Genomic DNA, 17,317 nt, shown 5'->3' with positions numbered 1-17,317 from the left:
AATGACAAACGTCAAACATTATTATTTTTAAATTATTATAGTTTATTTCTTTAAATTACATATTACATATTAATAACGATAGTAACAATAACAAACAACATCAATCTTTTAATGCTATAGCGTGAACAATATTTTTTGTTAGCCCATCTTTAGCGAGCACAAACAAACTAGATGGTTTATCCACTCGAGAGCATGCTACGTACAATTGCCCGAGTGAAAAACATTGTAATCTAAGCCACAAACAGACATCGTTTGGGATCTTGGGATTTGCTGATTGTCGTTGCAAATGCCAATATAATCGGAAACTGAATTCGTTTGAATTGAATTGGCACCTGTGTAGGTATGATAGGAATTTGTTTTCACCTTTGAAATTGCCATTTAAACTGCTGGCTTCGATAAGGTTTTTCATCAATTTTCGAATGACTAATCGCGCACCGTTGTACAGCCGTGGCGGGTTTAAATTACGAAGCAAGATAATTGGAGATCCAACCTTCAATTGTATATTATGCGGTGGCATTCCTGGAAATCCAGTGAGTTCAAAAATACTGTGGGAAAATTGACAGCTTCATTGGCATCGCAAACTGTATCAATAGATTTGTATGATACCAAGTTCCCTGGCAACAACTGCTGTATCTTCAAATTTAAATTGTCAACGTCTGCATTTTTTGCTGCTAAAATAGCTCTTCTGCAAGCCACTCATGATTTATATACTGTGTGTAGACATCGGGAAATATTTGTTCAGTGATCAAATCGGTCGGTAATTTTACGTATCCAGTTTCATCTGTAGCAAATTTTCTATCAACGAAATATGAAAATTGTTTTAAGAAGGTTTCAACGGATGAATCTTGAAGCATTTGAACGCGGATATTTACTTTCTGCTGTACTTTTCAACATTACGGCACAATGGAGATGATTTAAAGCAAGTGTTGATCTCATCAGCGTATGTTGAACGTGGAATCACGGGAAGTGTTTGCCTGAAATAACCTGAGAGCATCAACAGAAGTAGATGTGTAAAAATTTATTTGGTTCGTTTGGCATTGGCAGCAATGAGCCCATTTTATGATAAACTTGGATTCTGATTTTGAATGTAGAATTGTATTGTTGACCATTAGCATTAGTATTTCGAAATATTTCTGTTCGAATTAAACTCATGAGTACGCTAGAATCAGGATTCGTGCGGATAAGTAAACCATTCAATGGTTCAGGTAGTGTCTCAATTTCAGATAGTTGCACTTTTCCTGACGCGCTACACATCCCAGGTGGCTCATTTTTGAATTTGACAGCATGACAATGCGGACATTCCTTATCCATAGCACCAATTACCACTTTTTAATGAGCATAATATCAGGCTCATACTGGAATTCTAGACGCAAAAATGAATCAGATGTAAATGCACGATGTATCTGTTGGCGTTTTTGGTCATTTGTTCTGCGTCTATTAACCGTGAAACGGCGTTATTGTCGTTGTTCTAAACGAATAACTTCATTGCATTGCATTGCGTATCTTCCGATTGTTTTTGACGCAATTGCTGCATGCTCACACGTTCATCAGCATTTTGTTTCTGGATTTCTTCTTCGGTTCTTTGGGATCTTTTATCTCTCATACTTTCGGACCTACTTGTATTTTCTTGGCATTGCTCACTGTACAAAACACATATAAATGGAATGGCATTTACCAGGATTAAAGTTTAATAATAAAAATAAATGTTTATTTTCTTAAAATTTTTTTAGATTTTTTTAATGGACAGTTAAAAACACTATAATTGATCAGTTATCGAGCGGGATGAAAAATGATTACATTACTAAAATGGCTTTAAAAATTAATTGTTGGTGATAAAGAAGTAAAACTTTAGGGTTGTATGTATTTTTTAATGCCAAATTATAAAAAAAATAAAAACAAAATATTTCATCAAAAAATTAAAAAAAAAAATTAATATTGATCACTCCTTATCGCTTAGGGGTATGGGAAATAGATAGTAGCCGATTCTCAGACATACTGAATACGCATATAAAATTTGGTAAAAATCGGTAAAGCGGTTTCGGAGGAGTACGGTAACTAACATTGTGACATGGGAATTTCATATATTAGATTTTTCATTTTTATGTTCACTAACACTTTACTAATTCATTTGTACACATTTATTTTACTTTATATTGTGCAAAAATGGTTTTAATTCAATGTTTAAGTTATTGTTCAAATCTATTTACTTAAAATAACGAAAGTGCTACGAACTGTCAAACAATCAGTGTTAACATACTAATATATTTGAACAAACTAATAAAACTACTATAGAAAGGAAGATTAATAACAAGGAATTTAACGCGAAAAGAACTTGAAGCACCTCAGTGTAGGACCGACCAGGGTTATTCTTTTGAAACGCGGTCGAAGGCCGCCAACGCAAAAAGGAGTTCTACGCGAAAAAAAATTAAAAAACCCGGTGTTGGGCCGACCAGGGTTATTTTTTTGAAGCGGGCCGAAGGCCATCAACGTAAAAAGGAGTTTTAAGCGATAAAAACTTGACACACCCCGGTATTGGACCGATCAGGGTTATTTTTTTTAAACGCGGTCGAAAGCCACCAACGCAAAAAGGAATTCTACGCAAACAAATTTTTTTTAAAAACACCCGGTGTTGGACCGACCAGGGTTATTTTTATAAAACGCGGTCGAAGGCCGCCAACGCACAAAGAAGTTATACTGAAAAAAACAATTTTTAAAACACCCCGTGTAAGACCGACCATGGTAATTTTTTTGAAACGCGGTCGACGGCCGCCAACGCCAAAAGGAGTTTTTCGCGATAAAAATTGACACAAACCGGTGTAGGACCGACCAGGGTTATTTTTTCGAAGCGCAGCCGAACTTGACACACCCCATAGGCGGGTAATAAACAGATTTTTAGCAATAGGCAACTCAAAAAACCCTTTTTTGGGTATAATCTATATTCTTTACTTCTTTTAGTTCATTTAAAAAAGATGTCGATAAGATAACACTAATTATTTGACAGACTGCAATTCTTTAATTGTTGTCAAATAAATAGATTTGAGCAATAAGTTTAATGTTAATATAAAACCATTTTTGCACTATATCGTGTAAAAAAAAATGTGTAAAAACGATTTAATGAATTGTTTTTTTTTATTGAAACGTAACAAAATATGGTTTTAAATTTCGTACGAATTGCAACTAGTGGAAAATGTACTAGCAAGCAATATTTTTCATAACTTATTCGGTAAAACAATAAAAGCTCTATTAAAAAGCTTTTTCAAAACTAAACTTTGTATTAAAACTAAATGTTATAATATTTGTTATTTGCTTAGAAGGTCATGGAACGTTGTTCTTTTCAATCTGCGCCTGCTATCTCTACCCTCTCCTAGTTGTCGGGCTTCAGCGTTTACGTGGGTTTGCAACCTTGTGGCATGTTTCGATGCCGTTTCGCGTATGACTTCCCGAACCATTTTTATGTGAAGATCACGATGTAGATCTGAGTTTTTAATGAAGTGTTAATGAATATAAAAATGAAAAACGTAAGTGTAAAATTACTTTTACATCCAAAAAATACGTAATTCAAATAGTGGTAATTTTCAAATTTAAACTCAAATATCTCGAAAACTATAGGTTGATCTAGAGATTCTAGTTTATCTGACCTTACTCATTTTATTTCCGAAATCCTGGCACGGTATTCTAAAGTTTTTCCTTATGTTCCCCTGAAGGTAATCCATCTTGTCTCCAATACCCTTGTGCAAACCTTTTTTCCAATCCTCGAAACAGTTGTTAAATTCAATTTCCGGAATAACTTTCAATGCTCAGGCATCCATTGACCCAAAACGGTTTCCCCGGAGCGATCGTTTGAGTTTGCCGAATGTCTGAATTTGCAGAATTCACACGGAGCTAAATCAAGCGAATACGGTGGTCACAGCACAGCGGTATGCAACGGTGCATTATTTTGGTGCCAAAACCAAGTTTTGTCGGCCCATAATTCCGACTTATAACACTGAAATAATATACCTTGTTGAAAGTCTGGCCGGTCGGAAGGAATTTGGAATGCGGCACACCTTGATAATCAAAGAAAACTGTGAACATAACCTCGATTTTGGCCTGTTTTTTTTGGCTTCCACTCACCTTTGCTACCATATTCGGCCGATTGATCGTCTACTCTCTGGTCGTAAGCATAGATCCCAGACTCACCGCAAGTAATACGAGGGCTGCTATATAAATTCTGGCCTAGGGCAACACTAAGTGTTGCCAGGTGCAATCTGACATTTCCATTGGAAAATTTGACATTTTTTAGCATAACATCACTCAGAACGTTTTGTCATTTAATCGTGAATTGTTTTATTTACAGGGAATTAAAAAATTCATCTCGCCCAAAAAATGGAATTAACTCGTGAACATTTTCGTGCGATCATTTTTTACAACTTTCGACGTGGATTATCACGACAAGAGTGCATCGATGAACTAAAATTTTTGTATGGCTATGAAGCACCATCCTATAGCACTGTGAAAAACTGGTACAACGAATTCAATCGTGGCCGACGCTCGCTCAAAGACGAATTCCGTGAAGGTCGTCCAAAAACAGCCGTTGTGCCAGAAAACATCGATGCCGTACATGAACTGATAATGCAAGACTGTCATGTAACATACCTTCAGATAGAGGCATGCCTATGCATTTCTCCCACCAGCATACATTCGATATTGCATGAACACATGGCCGTAAAAAAGGTTTGTTCTCTTTGGATCCCGCACAATTTGACAATCGCTCAAAAAAAGGCTGGTGTGGACTGGTGTAAAGAAATGCTAAAAAAATACGATCGCGGTGCTTCAAAAGACGTTTATAAGATCGTCACAGGTGACGAATCATGGATCTATGCGTATGAGCCCGAAACAAAACAGCAATCGACAAAAAAAAAAAAAAAAAAAAAAAAAAAAAATAAAAAAATTAAAAAAAAACATTTTCGTTGATAAATATGCCTATTTACATTATTAGGCCAGAAATAGTATATATGTGACCTGGTCTACGAAAAGGAAGCTAACGTGCGAAAACTAGTTTTCCGTAGACCAGGTCACATATAGAAAGTCGGAAAGCATTGTTTCACAGACGTTAACGTGACGCAGTTTCTTAAAAAAATGTAGTGAGTTTGGAACCAATTGTGCTTCCACCTTTTATAAGCAAAAATTATATGTCTAAATGCTTTTAACTGATCCTACCGATATTTCAACCGTGCCAGTCTGGCAGTTAGATACTGATTCTCACGCACCAATTACCTTTTATACACTTGCAACCTACCGCAACAGAGTACAAAAGTGTTTTTCACCTAACGGTTGTATGTAACACCTAAAACTAATCGAGTTAGATATAGGGTTATATGTATATGTAAAATATCTGCATATATGTATATTATTAGGATGACAAGGAAAATTGAATTACGGGTGACTGACTGTCTCTCCGTGCGTCCGTGCAAGCAGTAACTTGAGCAAAATTTGAGATATCTTAACAAAACCTTCCTTATCTAGTCTGGTACCCGGGTTCTTTAGTAGTGTTCGTATAAGGGCGTAATTGAACCACTGTCGCGCCCACAAATCGCCATTAACCGAAAACCTATAAAGCACTAAATTAAGATATGAAACTGTAATTTGGCACAGAGGATCGCAGTAGCAGGAAGCACTTGTGGGCAAAAACTTTTTTTTAAAAGTGGACGAGGCCTCGACCTCTAATAGCGTTAATATATATTACATATCTACTAAACCATTAAGGTATAACGCTGATATATATAATATATATGATATTTGGTGAGTGAAAATAAAATAAGAACTCCTATCGATAGTGTGAAAATCGGTGAAATCGAAAGATAAGCCCGCCATTCCTGATATAACGGTACTGTTCAAAACTACTAAATGCGCAATAAATCAGTAACCAATTACGCCAGAGTGGCACCGCCCACTTTTTGATGAAATCATATATCGCGAGACCCGACAGACCGATTTCGACAAAATTTAGTACATAGCTTTCTTTCTTTTTATATTCCTATATCACAGTGTGAAAGTGGACTACAATTACGCCTACACAATTTAAAATTCCATATGATTCTTTCACTTTCCAGTACATAAATCAAGAAGTAAATAATGTTGTATAACGAGATGAAATTTTGCACTAATAGTTCCTTCAAAGTAATTGTCTAAATCCTACCAAAACTGTTCAAACCCCTAGCTACCGAATATGTGAACTACAGGCTGCTTTCGTAAACGCAATATGCAAAGCATACATGCATTGCATACTATTCGTAAACGCCACTGCAATAATTTAGACAAAGTATTGAATTCATAAATGAATGATAACCCTATTCCATGCGCATGAGTTGTCAAAATGTGCATGACTTTTGTTTTACATGCATTGCAGTCAAAAGAAACGGCAAGAGTTGAAATGGATGGTTCGCCAATGAAGTAAGTAATTTTTATTGAAATATATATTTTTATTAGAATTTAATTGTTATTTCACGTAATTTTTCTTTGTAGTGATAAAAAGTGGACGCATGAGCGTAAAAAATTGCTCATGTCAATAAGACTTCACCATGAAAGTGACTTCACCGCCAAAATAAAAAAACGCAACACAATTTGGTAAACAATTCGACGGGAAATTCAAGAAGTGGACAATACGTTTTCCCCTTCAGTGGATGAGATAACGCGCTGCTTCACCAATATGTTGGGGACGTATAGAAGAATAAAAAGAAGAAATGGAACCTCCGGTGAGTCTGCCACAAATTGGGACTTTTTTGATGAGATGGATGATGTTTATGGTACACGTAGAAGTATATCTGTACCTGATAACATGCTCGATTATTCTTTGGATCAACTAACTTATGATTTATCATCAAATGATACTCCATCGCCTTCACCTTTTGCACCATCATCAGAGTTCACCCAAGTAGTTGGAACTGCCCAAAAACGGAAGAGAAATGAAGTCGTTGAGTTCTTGGCCTCCGAATCGGAAAAACAAGCAAAATTGTTAGAGGCACTGGTGGAGAGTGAGAAGGAAAAAGTAAACATTGAAAAGGAAAAAGTGCAGAAACTAAGATCCAAACGAAATTTATATGAGAAAATATTAGAACGTAATCTTAATACCTAATTTTTTAATGACTTAATTTAAGTTTTTTTTTAAATATGCAAGAAATTTTTAAGTTTAACAAATGTGCAAGCGTTTCGACAATGAATGTGATTTTTATTTTAATAAAACTAATCTATGCAATAAAGCAATAATAAATAGCTGTGTCTTAGTAAGGCTAATGTTCGATTCGGGTTGGGAGTGGCAGTGGAATTGGGCAAGGGAAACGGATAGCAAAAGGTGCTGCAGGGAGGGAGGGGATTGAGGCGTCTTTGTAGCAGGTAAACGAGCCGGGATTACTAGTTTTATCTCAAATTCATGTTTTATTACTTAAAAAACAGTTAATATTTCATTACTTATTCAGATAGTAAAATGGCAATGGCGTCCCGTTTATTTTTGGCTTCTTCTCTCTGTCGACTTGTAGTTGGTAATTGTGAAAAGCTATTTTCGATATTAAATGGTTCAATTTGTTCTTCTTCACTTATGACGCAGGGTTCATCAGTCTCATTTTCGATAATAATATTGTGAAGAATTATACAGGCCATCGTGATAGTTTTTGGTAAATGTGCATGTAGCACATCAATATATTTCAAAATACGGATTTTTTTTTTTCAATATTCCAAATGCCTGTTCTATATGAACTCGTGTTGAGCATAAAATTTTGTTATATTGAACTTCTTTAGGTGTTAAAAAACCACTGTCTCTATAAGGTACCATTAGGAAGGTTTCCAGCGGATATGCGGAATCGCCTAATAAATGGTAACCGGAACAAATTTTTAATTCTCCCTTGACTATTGACTTTCTAATAGGACTCATTTCCTATATAGTAGCATCGTGGCATCGTCCGGGGCAGCCAACAAACACATCTATGAACTTAAGATGACTATCCACAATTGCCTAAACAAGTTCAATAAATTATAAATGAACAATTTATAATAAAGCTTAACATTCTTACTTGGACAACAATTGAAAACTTCCCCTTCCTATTATAAAAACTAATACTGTCCTTAACTGGTAGTGAGATGGAAATGAGCGTATCATCTCTACAACCTATGACATATGGGAACGGATGGCTGCGTTTAGCTGAAAATTCGTCACATTTTTGTTTTTGTTCTGCAACAGTATTTGGGAATTTTATGACATCTTTTTTTAAGCAACAAATTGTTTTTAGGGTTCTAATAAATAGTTTATAGCTGGTTCCCATTGCTATATCGAATCTGTTGCTGACATCTCTAAATGATGTGTTGTTGCTAAGTTTCCATATAGTTGCGTACAGCGCTTTTTCCAACGAAACTCCATTACGACCAGTGCACTTTGACACCCAGTATGGTTTCAACATGTTCAGAAGAATCTGCACATTACAGATTTAATATACATACATATATGTATGTAACTAATTATTTAGTTGAAAGTCACCTTAAATGTTGATTTTTCCATTCGAAAATGTGAATGAAAAACATCATTCTGCATACCCGCAATGCTCTTTGAAAAGTTTTTAATTTTTAAAATTCGTCTTTTATTTTCACATCTATAAGCTAAGACAGACAACCTCTGTTGGTTTTTTATAAAATTTTTAGCAATTGTTAAGCTATTACTACTACTTGTAGTTTCTGCCAAGGTAATCGCATTTCTTAATGTGCTCAATAATAAATCATCCATTTTTGTAAACACAAAAAATGTATTTATTAACACAACTAACTCTAACAGCTGTAGCTGTAGCTGCACATGGGCATTCATAAACGTCATATAAATACATTGCATATTTTCGTAAAGCAGGGTTGCAATGCATATATGCATGGCATGGCATGGGCATCTGTTTTAAAAATGCTTTGTATATTGCGTTTACGAAAGCAGCCACAGTATTCATAGTTGACTTTTGACCGAAAATATCAGTGAATGTGGGAGATACGCAATTGAAAATCAGACAGAATTCTTTTCTGGCAACAGCAATTCTCCGTATCAAAAATTAATTGAATCGGGTCAAGACTTCCTGAGCCCCCATTTACCTAATATAAAGATTGGCACTTATGTTCGGTTGCAACCGAACTCTTTCTTACTTGTTTTTATTGATGATATTATCAGTTGATGTTGATGGCCGTCCTAGACGTGGTTCATCGCCAACGCGTTCCCTACCCTCTCTGAATAATTTGTACCAATCAAAAACACTTGCTCGCGAAAAGCAATAATCATTGAATACCTTTTCCAACATTCTGAACATTTCGGCGCGAGAAATTTGATTCCACACACAAAATTTAATGGAGCTTCCTTGTTGAATAATATCAGCCATCGTTAAAATCGTTGACTCATTTTATTTTGATGCGACATTTAGCACAGTCACTGACAGTCATGTCTACTTAAAAAAATTTCGACGAATGTGTTTTCTTGCGAAATTTAAATAAAAAAGTCTCCCTAATTTTGCCCACAGCAGTATGTCGCTTGCAGTCGAGCTACTACTGTAGGAAATTTTATGTGTTCTAACAAAACATCTGAACCGGGTCCAGTATTCAGGGAACTAATAGAATAACTAAATAGAGAAGGTACCATCTTTTATAAGAGTGTACAGCTGCTGGCGTATGCCGATGATATTGATATCATCGGCCTCAACACCCGCGCCGTTAGTTCTGCTTTCTCCAGGCTGGACAAGGAAGCAAAAGAAATGGGTCTGGCAGTGAACGAGGGCAAGACGAAATATCTCCTGTCATCAAACAAACAGTCGTCGCACTCGCGACTTGGCACTCACGTCACTATTGACAGTCATAACTTTGAAGTTGTAGATAATTTCGTCTATCTTGGAACCAGCGTAAACACCACCAACAATGTCAGCCTAGAAATCCAACGCAGGATAACTCTTGCCAACAGGTGCAACTTTGGACTGAGTAGGCAATTGAGAAGCAAAGTCCTCTCTCGACAAACAAAAACCAAACTCTATAAGTCACTCATAATTCCCGTCCTGCTATATGGTGCAGAGGCTTGGACGATGTCAACAACTGATAAGTCGACGTTGCGAGTTTTCGAGAGAAAAGTTCTACGAAAGATTTATGGTCCTTTGCGCGTTGGCCGCGGGGAATATCGCATTCGATGGAACGATGAGCTGTACGAGATATACGATGACATTGACATATGTAGTTCAGCGAATTAAAAGACAGCGGCTACGCTGGCTAGGTCATGTTGTCCGAATGGATGAAAACACTCCAGCTCTGAAAGTATTCGACGCTGTACCCGCCGGGGGAAGCAGAGGAAGAGGAAGACCTCCACTCCGTTGGAAGGACCAGGTGGAGAAGGACCTGGCTACGCTTGGAATATCCAATTGGCGCCACGTAGCGAAAAGAAGAAACGACTGGCGCGCTGTTGTTAACTCGGCTATAATCGCGTAAGCGGTGTCTACGCCAATTAAGAAGAAGAATAGAATTGAAGTTGTATTCACGCTGTGACCACGAACTTTACTTTTATAATTTTTTCAATTTTAGGTTATTAAATTTTGTTCCATAATGTTCAGGCGGCTACATAATGCCATCTTCAGATATTGTATGCTTTGTAGAAACTTGATGCTCTCATTAGCAATATTTTGGTACACCAAGGTTTACTCCCATAAACAAGGTATTTATGGATGGACAAGCAACAGAAATAAAAGAGGTATATTTTGTATGTTCGAGCATGGCAACCCTTGTGTTGCGATCTGGCAACTAACAACTTTGTCGTAAAGTTTGACATTTTTGAAATTATACATACACAAGAACGTGATCATCGCTATTAATGTTGCTTACAGTGACATAGTATGCATCTCGGCCAAAAAATATAATTAAAATGCGAACATTTTTGATGTTTTACAACTTCCGACGTGGATTACTTTAGGAACAGTGCATCGGCGAACATAGTTAATTTTTTTGCACTGAAGATCCATCAAGGGCCAGTGTTCATCGATGTTAAATCGGTTCAATCTAAGTCGAAGATTATTCTTCTTTACTGGCGTGGAAACCGTTTACGCGATTATAGCCGAGTTAACAACAGCGCGCCAAGCGTTTCTTCTTTCGCAAGATGGCGCCAATTAGATATTACAGCGAAGCCAGGTCCTACCCCACCTGGTCTTTCCAACGAAGTGGAGGTCTTCATCTTCATCTGCTTCCCTCGCCGGATACTGCGTCGAATACTTTCAGAGTTGGAATGTTTTCGTCCATTCGGACGACATGACCTAACCAGCGTAGCCGCTGTCTCTTGATTCGTTGAATTATATCAATGTCGTCGTAAATCTCATAGAGTTCATCGTTCCATCGAATGCGATGTTTGCCGTGGCCAAGACCATAAATCTTTCGCAGAACCTAATGAGTGACTTATAGAGTTTGATTTTTGTTCGTCGAGAGAGAACTTTACTTCTCAATTGCCTATTCAGTCCTTAGTAGCACCTGTTGGCAAGAGATGTTCTGCGTTGGATTTTGAGGCTGACGTTGTTGTTGGCATGGATGCTGGTTCGGCTTCAAAGTTGTGACTGACAACAGTTACGTGGAAGCTTAGACGCGAGTCCGACGACTGATAACAGGAGATATTTCATCTTGTCATCGTTCACTGCCAGACCCATTTGCTTTACTTCCTTATCTAGTCTAGAGAAAGCAGAACTAACGATGCAGATATTGAGGCCAATGATATCAATATAATCGGCGTACGCCAGCAGTTGTACACTCTTATAGAAGATGGTACCTTCTCTATTTAGTTCTGCAGCTGGAATTATTTTCTCCAGAAGTAGGTTGACAAAGTCACACGAAAGGGAGTCGTCTTGTCTGAAACCTCATTCCCGATCCTAACGGAGCTTTTAGTGTTGCTCAATGCCAGTTTACACAGCCGTATTAGATTTGCAGAGATAGCGGCATAAATACAGCTCCTTTTCCTGCTGGCACGCTGATAACGCCCAATCAGTTTGTTGACGGTGGGCTTTAATCTTCCACACAAAACGCTCGATAAAACCTTATACGCGATGTTGAGGAGGCTTAAATTCAATTCGTTGGGCATGCTGTCGTCCGACCATATTTTACAAAGAAGCCGATGCATGCTCCTTATCAGTTCTTCGCCGCCGTGTTTGAATAGCTTAGCTGGCCCCGCCGCGCTGTTGTTATTCAGACGTGTAATTGCTTTTTGAAATTCTTCATAGTCGGACAATGGAACATCTGCTCCATCGTTATCGATTGGGGAATCGGGTTCGCCTTCTCCTGGCGTTATATTTTCACTACCTTTCAGTAGGCTGGAGAAGTGTTCCTTCCATATTTTTTATATTCTCTGGGCATCAGTCACTGGATCAGCTTTGGGGGTTCTACAAGAATATGCTCCGGTCTTCAAACGTTCTGATTGTCGCCGCATCTTTGCATACAATTTTCGAGCATTACCCCAATTATCAAGCTTTTCATACTCACGCATTTCGGCCTCTCTCTTTTTCTGTCTGCGTCTAAAATCAGTTGTTATTCCGGAAACTATCAATGCTGTGCACAAACCAATATTTGCATATTGTCACAGGGTTAGCTTGGGCTACTGTGGGGTTCAGGATCTGGTGGATGTCTGAACGGCCTCCAGATGTGCAAGTTACCTGCGAATATTCAATAAGCAGTCAGCGACCAAAGCATCATGGGCGCAGAGATGAAGGGTGTAGCCTAAAAACTTATATCTGCCCGACGAAGTCTCTGTGATGGGGTGAATCGACATCACCCATAATTAAATGTCAAATAAACTAAATCCCGGAAGCGTCTGAGTCAGAGTGAGTGATTTACTGGGAGGCTATGAGCGGCTGGACTTCCCAGTATGAATAAAATGGTACGGTTAGGATCCCGGAGCAAATAAAACATGTCTGCGAATACAAAAAGTGTGAAAGCTGCGGTGCAGGGTGTATGAAGCCCTGTGCCTGCGGTTGTAAGAGGAGAGCAAGAAGGCTCTTGGCCGTCGATATCCAATGACTGCAATGATATGGTGGTGGTCCACTTGGCCAGCGTATATGATAATGCTACCAGTATGGTTGATAACGCAATAATAGACTCCTTTAAACGAGAGTCAAAGTAAGCTCGAACGGCAAAAAAGGTTCGTTCCATAGAAAAACTAATACGGGCAAGATCGTCGCCGCATTCGCTACAACTAGTTAGTACACCTCCAGTGAAAACTGTGCAAACTGGGAGGAACTACATGGCGAAGCTAGGAGATAGCATTAATTAACTCATAAGTCTCATGCGTCCACCTCAACGTTCAATAAATAATGGCATGCGAGAGCTTATAAATGCTATTTCTGGGCTTCATACATGGACACATGAGCAAAATACAGGTTCTAAGAAAGCGGATCGAACAGCTAATCTTGCTAAAATCACGACAGATACGACACCCAAAACAATGCGTGACAAAAAACAAGCCAATCGGAAAACGCCACCAAAAAAGAGCAAGACATACGATGAGTTGGAGGTGAGGAAAAGCAGAAATGAAGGAATAATGGAGATGAGCCCCTCCAATGAGAAAATAAAAGAAGGATCAAAGGATGGAAGCTGCACGACTGCCTGCAACAAATGCAAGTCCACGGATGCGCTGGAAATCATGAAAACTGGGAAATGTCTTATAGTGAAATATTGAAAGCGGTGAAACAAGAGGAAACTCTTCAAAATCTGGGCGAAGATGTGTCGCGCATTAGAAAAACAGCTAAAGTAAAAACTAATGAATATAAAGAAGAAATTAGTAAAGATCTAGGCAACAAGGTAGAAATAAAAGTTGTAGCGCATGCGAAATCAATAGAAATTCGAAGGATATAGTTCAAGCAGTTCTTTCACAGCTAAAAAAACTCAGTGCCGAGCAAGTACGATTAAAAGTTTCAAAAAAGCGCATGCGTATTAAGCAACTCAAATAACGCGAATGAGCAAGCAAAACTATTGACTGTTCATGTTAGTAAGTAAAAAGAACCACCACCGCCGAAAGCCATTATATTGGAAAAAAAGCGAAATTGGTATATTGAGTACGAGCTGCCACAAAGTTCGACGAAATATCAAAGAAGTAGAAGAAACGTGGAATATGAGCAACGATGGGAAACTTTTAAAATAATATGGGAATAGCTTAGAACAGCAATCAGGAAAAGCAAAGCTGCATGCTTTAAAGAACTCTGCGACAAAGAGGATGAAAACCCGTATAAAGCGGTAATGACAAAAGTTAGAGGTGATAAAGGACAAATTCCGACCAGCTCTACTATTTAAGGAAGTAGTAGAAACCTTGTTTCCAAAACAACAAGCGCAAGCAAAGGAATAGCTTAGAACCCCCCGTTTTTCTGGTAGTGGATGGCAATGAGGTAGTTCGAGCATCGGAACGTTTCGGTAATATAAAAGTTTGGACGGTTTTCCAAATAGGGCGTTAAAGACTGCTATCAAATTCAAACCTAAATATTCACTGACGTTTTGATGGGATGAAATTTTTCCAAATATATGGAAAAGACAGCACTTGGTGCTTCTATCAAAACTAAACAAGCCGCCAGGAGATCCAAGTTCGTACAGGCCCCTCTGTATGTTCGATACTATTGGTAAAAACCTACAACGGATAATATGTGATCGGCTTAAAAAACATCTAGAAGAAGTAGAGAGCTTTTCTCAAAAGCAATACGTTTTCGTAGACGACGTTCGACATTGACGCAGTTAAAAAAGTTACGGAAATAGCAGCAAAGCCATTGAGGACACCAGCAGTGCTAACTTCTATTATTAAGAAAGTGGAAGCCGTCACATTTACAGAGTTACGTCACATCCATATCTTAAATACTTGGGCATAATAATTGATACAACACGGCGCTAAGCCGAATAATGGCTAACACTGGCGGTACATGTCAGAGCCGAAGACTATTACTGGTTAAAGTGACATAATTTGATATAACACGGCCCTAAGCCGAATAATGGCTAACACAGGCGGGACAAGTCAGAGCCGAAGACTATTACTGTTTAAAGTGACACAGTGAATAGTTATGTATTCAGCGCCAGTGTGGGCTAACGCAGAAAACATATGTATGCCAAACCAGCTAAAGCCTTATTTTGGGCTAAGTGCACGTAGAGTTGTCAGCGTTTTCCGAACGGTATCTCACAAGGCCAGGAGTGATTTCAGGCATAATGCCACCTGAAATAACGGCTCTGAAGGTAAAGAGAGTGTATGAAAAAAATAAAAGCAAACCCCTATCAACGAAAGAGCTCGAGGAAGAAAAACAGTAATGGCAATGTCTGTGGGATTCAGCGCCCAAAGGACGATGGACTTACAGCTTTACTAAAAATTCTTTGCTATAAATATAAATTCTTGTTTGAGCTCTTTATTATGATCAAAGGACCAAAATTTTACAGAATGATAAGGGCCTAAAACAATTCTAGGTTAGTGCAGTATTAGCTTTTGGAGCAAAATGTAGATATTTTCGTTAGGCGTCCATTATGTTCAGATTCCAGTCCATTTAAAAAGTTATGAGCAATTATGAATAGTTAATTTTGAAAAAGAAAGTTTTTGGCCTTTTTATTTTTATCTCGTAGAAACATTTTGTATACATTTATTTTCTTATGACCTGAATACACTGGATTTTTTTAGTCTAAAATAAAATAAAATATTTGTTTACATTATTTGAGAAAAACCATAGTAATGTATATATCAAGAGGGATATCTCTTCCGAGGCTGTTAACGCTTTTTTCATTAGCAGTGTTTTTTACGTGGCTGGTTCCAACCCCATCGCACAAACCTGTGGAGGGGATGTTTCGCCTTCTCATTTTAGCTCACCTTAAAACGGATGTTTTCTGGCTACCCAGAGGATACTTGGTCAAAGACCGGAAGTCGTGAGCTGCATGAGACATATGTGAAAGAATCGTTTGTGGCAAAAATAATACGGCTGTGTAAATTGACGTCGAGCAAACACCAAAAGCTCCGTCCGACTAGGAAAAGACCTCTCGGAGCCGTTCGATACCAAACAAGGCGACATCCGTTCGTGCGGCAACTTTTCAATCTGCTCTTGGAGAAAATAATTCGAGCTGCAGAGCCTAATCGAGCAGGTACCATCTTCTATAAGAGTGTGGTCGTCGCACTCGCGAGTAGGCTCCCACGTCACTGTTGACAGTCATAACTTCCAAGTTGTAGATAATTTCATCTATTTTGGAAACAGCATTAACAGCAACAACAATGTCGACATCGAAATCCAACGAAGAATAACTCTTGCCAACAGGTGCTGCTTTGAACTGAGTAGGAAATAGAGAAGTAAAGTTCTTTCTCGACGAACAAAAACCAAACTCTATAAGTCACACATTATTCCCGTCCTGCTATATGGTGCAGAGGCATGGACGATGACAACATCTGACAAGTTGACGTTAGAAGTTCTCGAGAGAAAGGTTCTACGAAAGATTTATGGTCCTTTGCGCGTAGGCCACGGCGAATATCCCATTCGATGGAACGATGTATATCTCATACAGCTTATCGTTTCAACGAATGGGATATTCGCCATGGCCAACGCGACATAGTTCAACATAATTCAACGAATTAAGAGACCGCGGCCACGCTGGCTAGATCATGTCATACGTATGGACGAAAACACTCCAGCTCTGAAAGTATTCGACGCAATACCCGTCGAGGGAAGCAAAGGAAGAGGAAAACCTCCACTCTGTTGGAAAGACCAGGTGGAGCAGCACCTGGCTGCGCTTGGCATTTCCAATTGGCACCACGTGGCGAAAAGAAGAAACGACTGGCCCGCTGTTGTTAACTCGTCTATAATCGCGTAAGCGGTATCTACGCCAGTAAAGAAGAAGATTGTCCATATATCCACCAGGAATAAGAGATTTTAACGAAGCAAATCTCACTGCCTTTTTAAAAAAATGTTATATTTGAAAGAGAGAGCTTAAAATTATGGGTTTTTCTATATTAATTGATCATAATGAGAAAAAATAAACATTTTAAATAAATCAATAAAGGAAGGGCTAAGTTTGGGTAAAACCTAACAGTTTATACTTTTGGAACTTGCAAAAATCAAAGCCAGGGAAATACCTAAAGGTGTAAAATGTCTAACAGAGGATCGGAATCTAAGAAGCTTAAGATAATTAATATGTACATATGTACATATATAGTATACTCTATATAACTCATACACTAACTGACTATATTCGACATAAAGTTTATTACAAAATCATTATATGTATGAAAGTTGGGGTAGTAGTGACTCGATTTCATTTTTCTTTCCCAATACCACAGACTGTTAACTTGCTAAAAAATTTTCGAAAA

At 38.1% G+C, this 17,317-nt stretch overlaps 1 protein-coding gene and 1 long non-coding RNA gene across 2 annotated transcripts in view; both read right to left on the bottom strand.

The window, feature by feature from the left end:
* The window catches only part of LOC126764052 (aminopeptidase N), a 507,747-nt gene that overhangs the window by 140,895 nt on the left and 349,535 nt on the right, over positions 1-17,317 (bottom strand). The gene's annotated exons all lie outside the window — the stretch shown is intronic.
* LOC126764287 (uncharacterized) lies at positions 7,240-8,762 on the bottom strand. Its single transcript, XR_007667891.1, has 3 exons — positions 8,507-8,762; positions 8,046-8,441; positions 7,240-7,987 (listed from the first exon to the last, which is right to left on the bottom strand). It is a non-coding gene; the product is annotated as an uncharacterized LOC126764287 (long non-coding RNA).

The sequence above is a fragment of the Bactrocera neohumeralis genome, unplaced genomic scaffold, assembly GCF_024586455.1.
Source record: "Bactrocera neohumeralis isolate Rockhampton unplaced genomic scaffold, APGP_CSIRO_Bneo_wtdbg2-racon-allhic-juicebox.fasta_v2 cluster09, whole genome shotgun sequence".
Lineage (NCBI taxonomy): Eukaryota > Metazoa > Arthropoda > Insecta > Diptera > Tephritidae > Bactrocera > Bactrocera neohumeralis.
The sequence above is the reverse complement of the archived record's forward strand: the minus strand, read 5'-3'. Positions and strand labels throughout refer to the sequence as shown.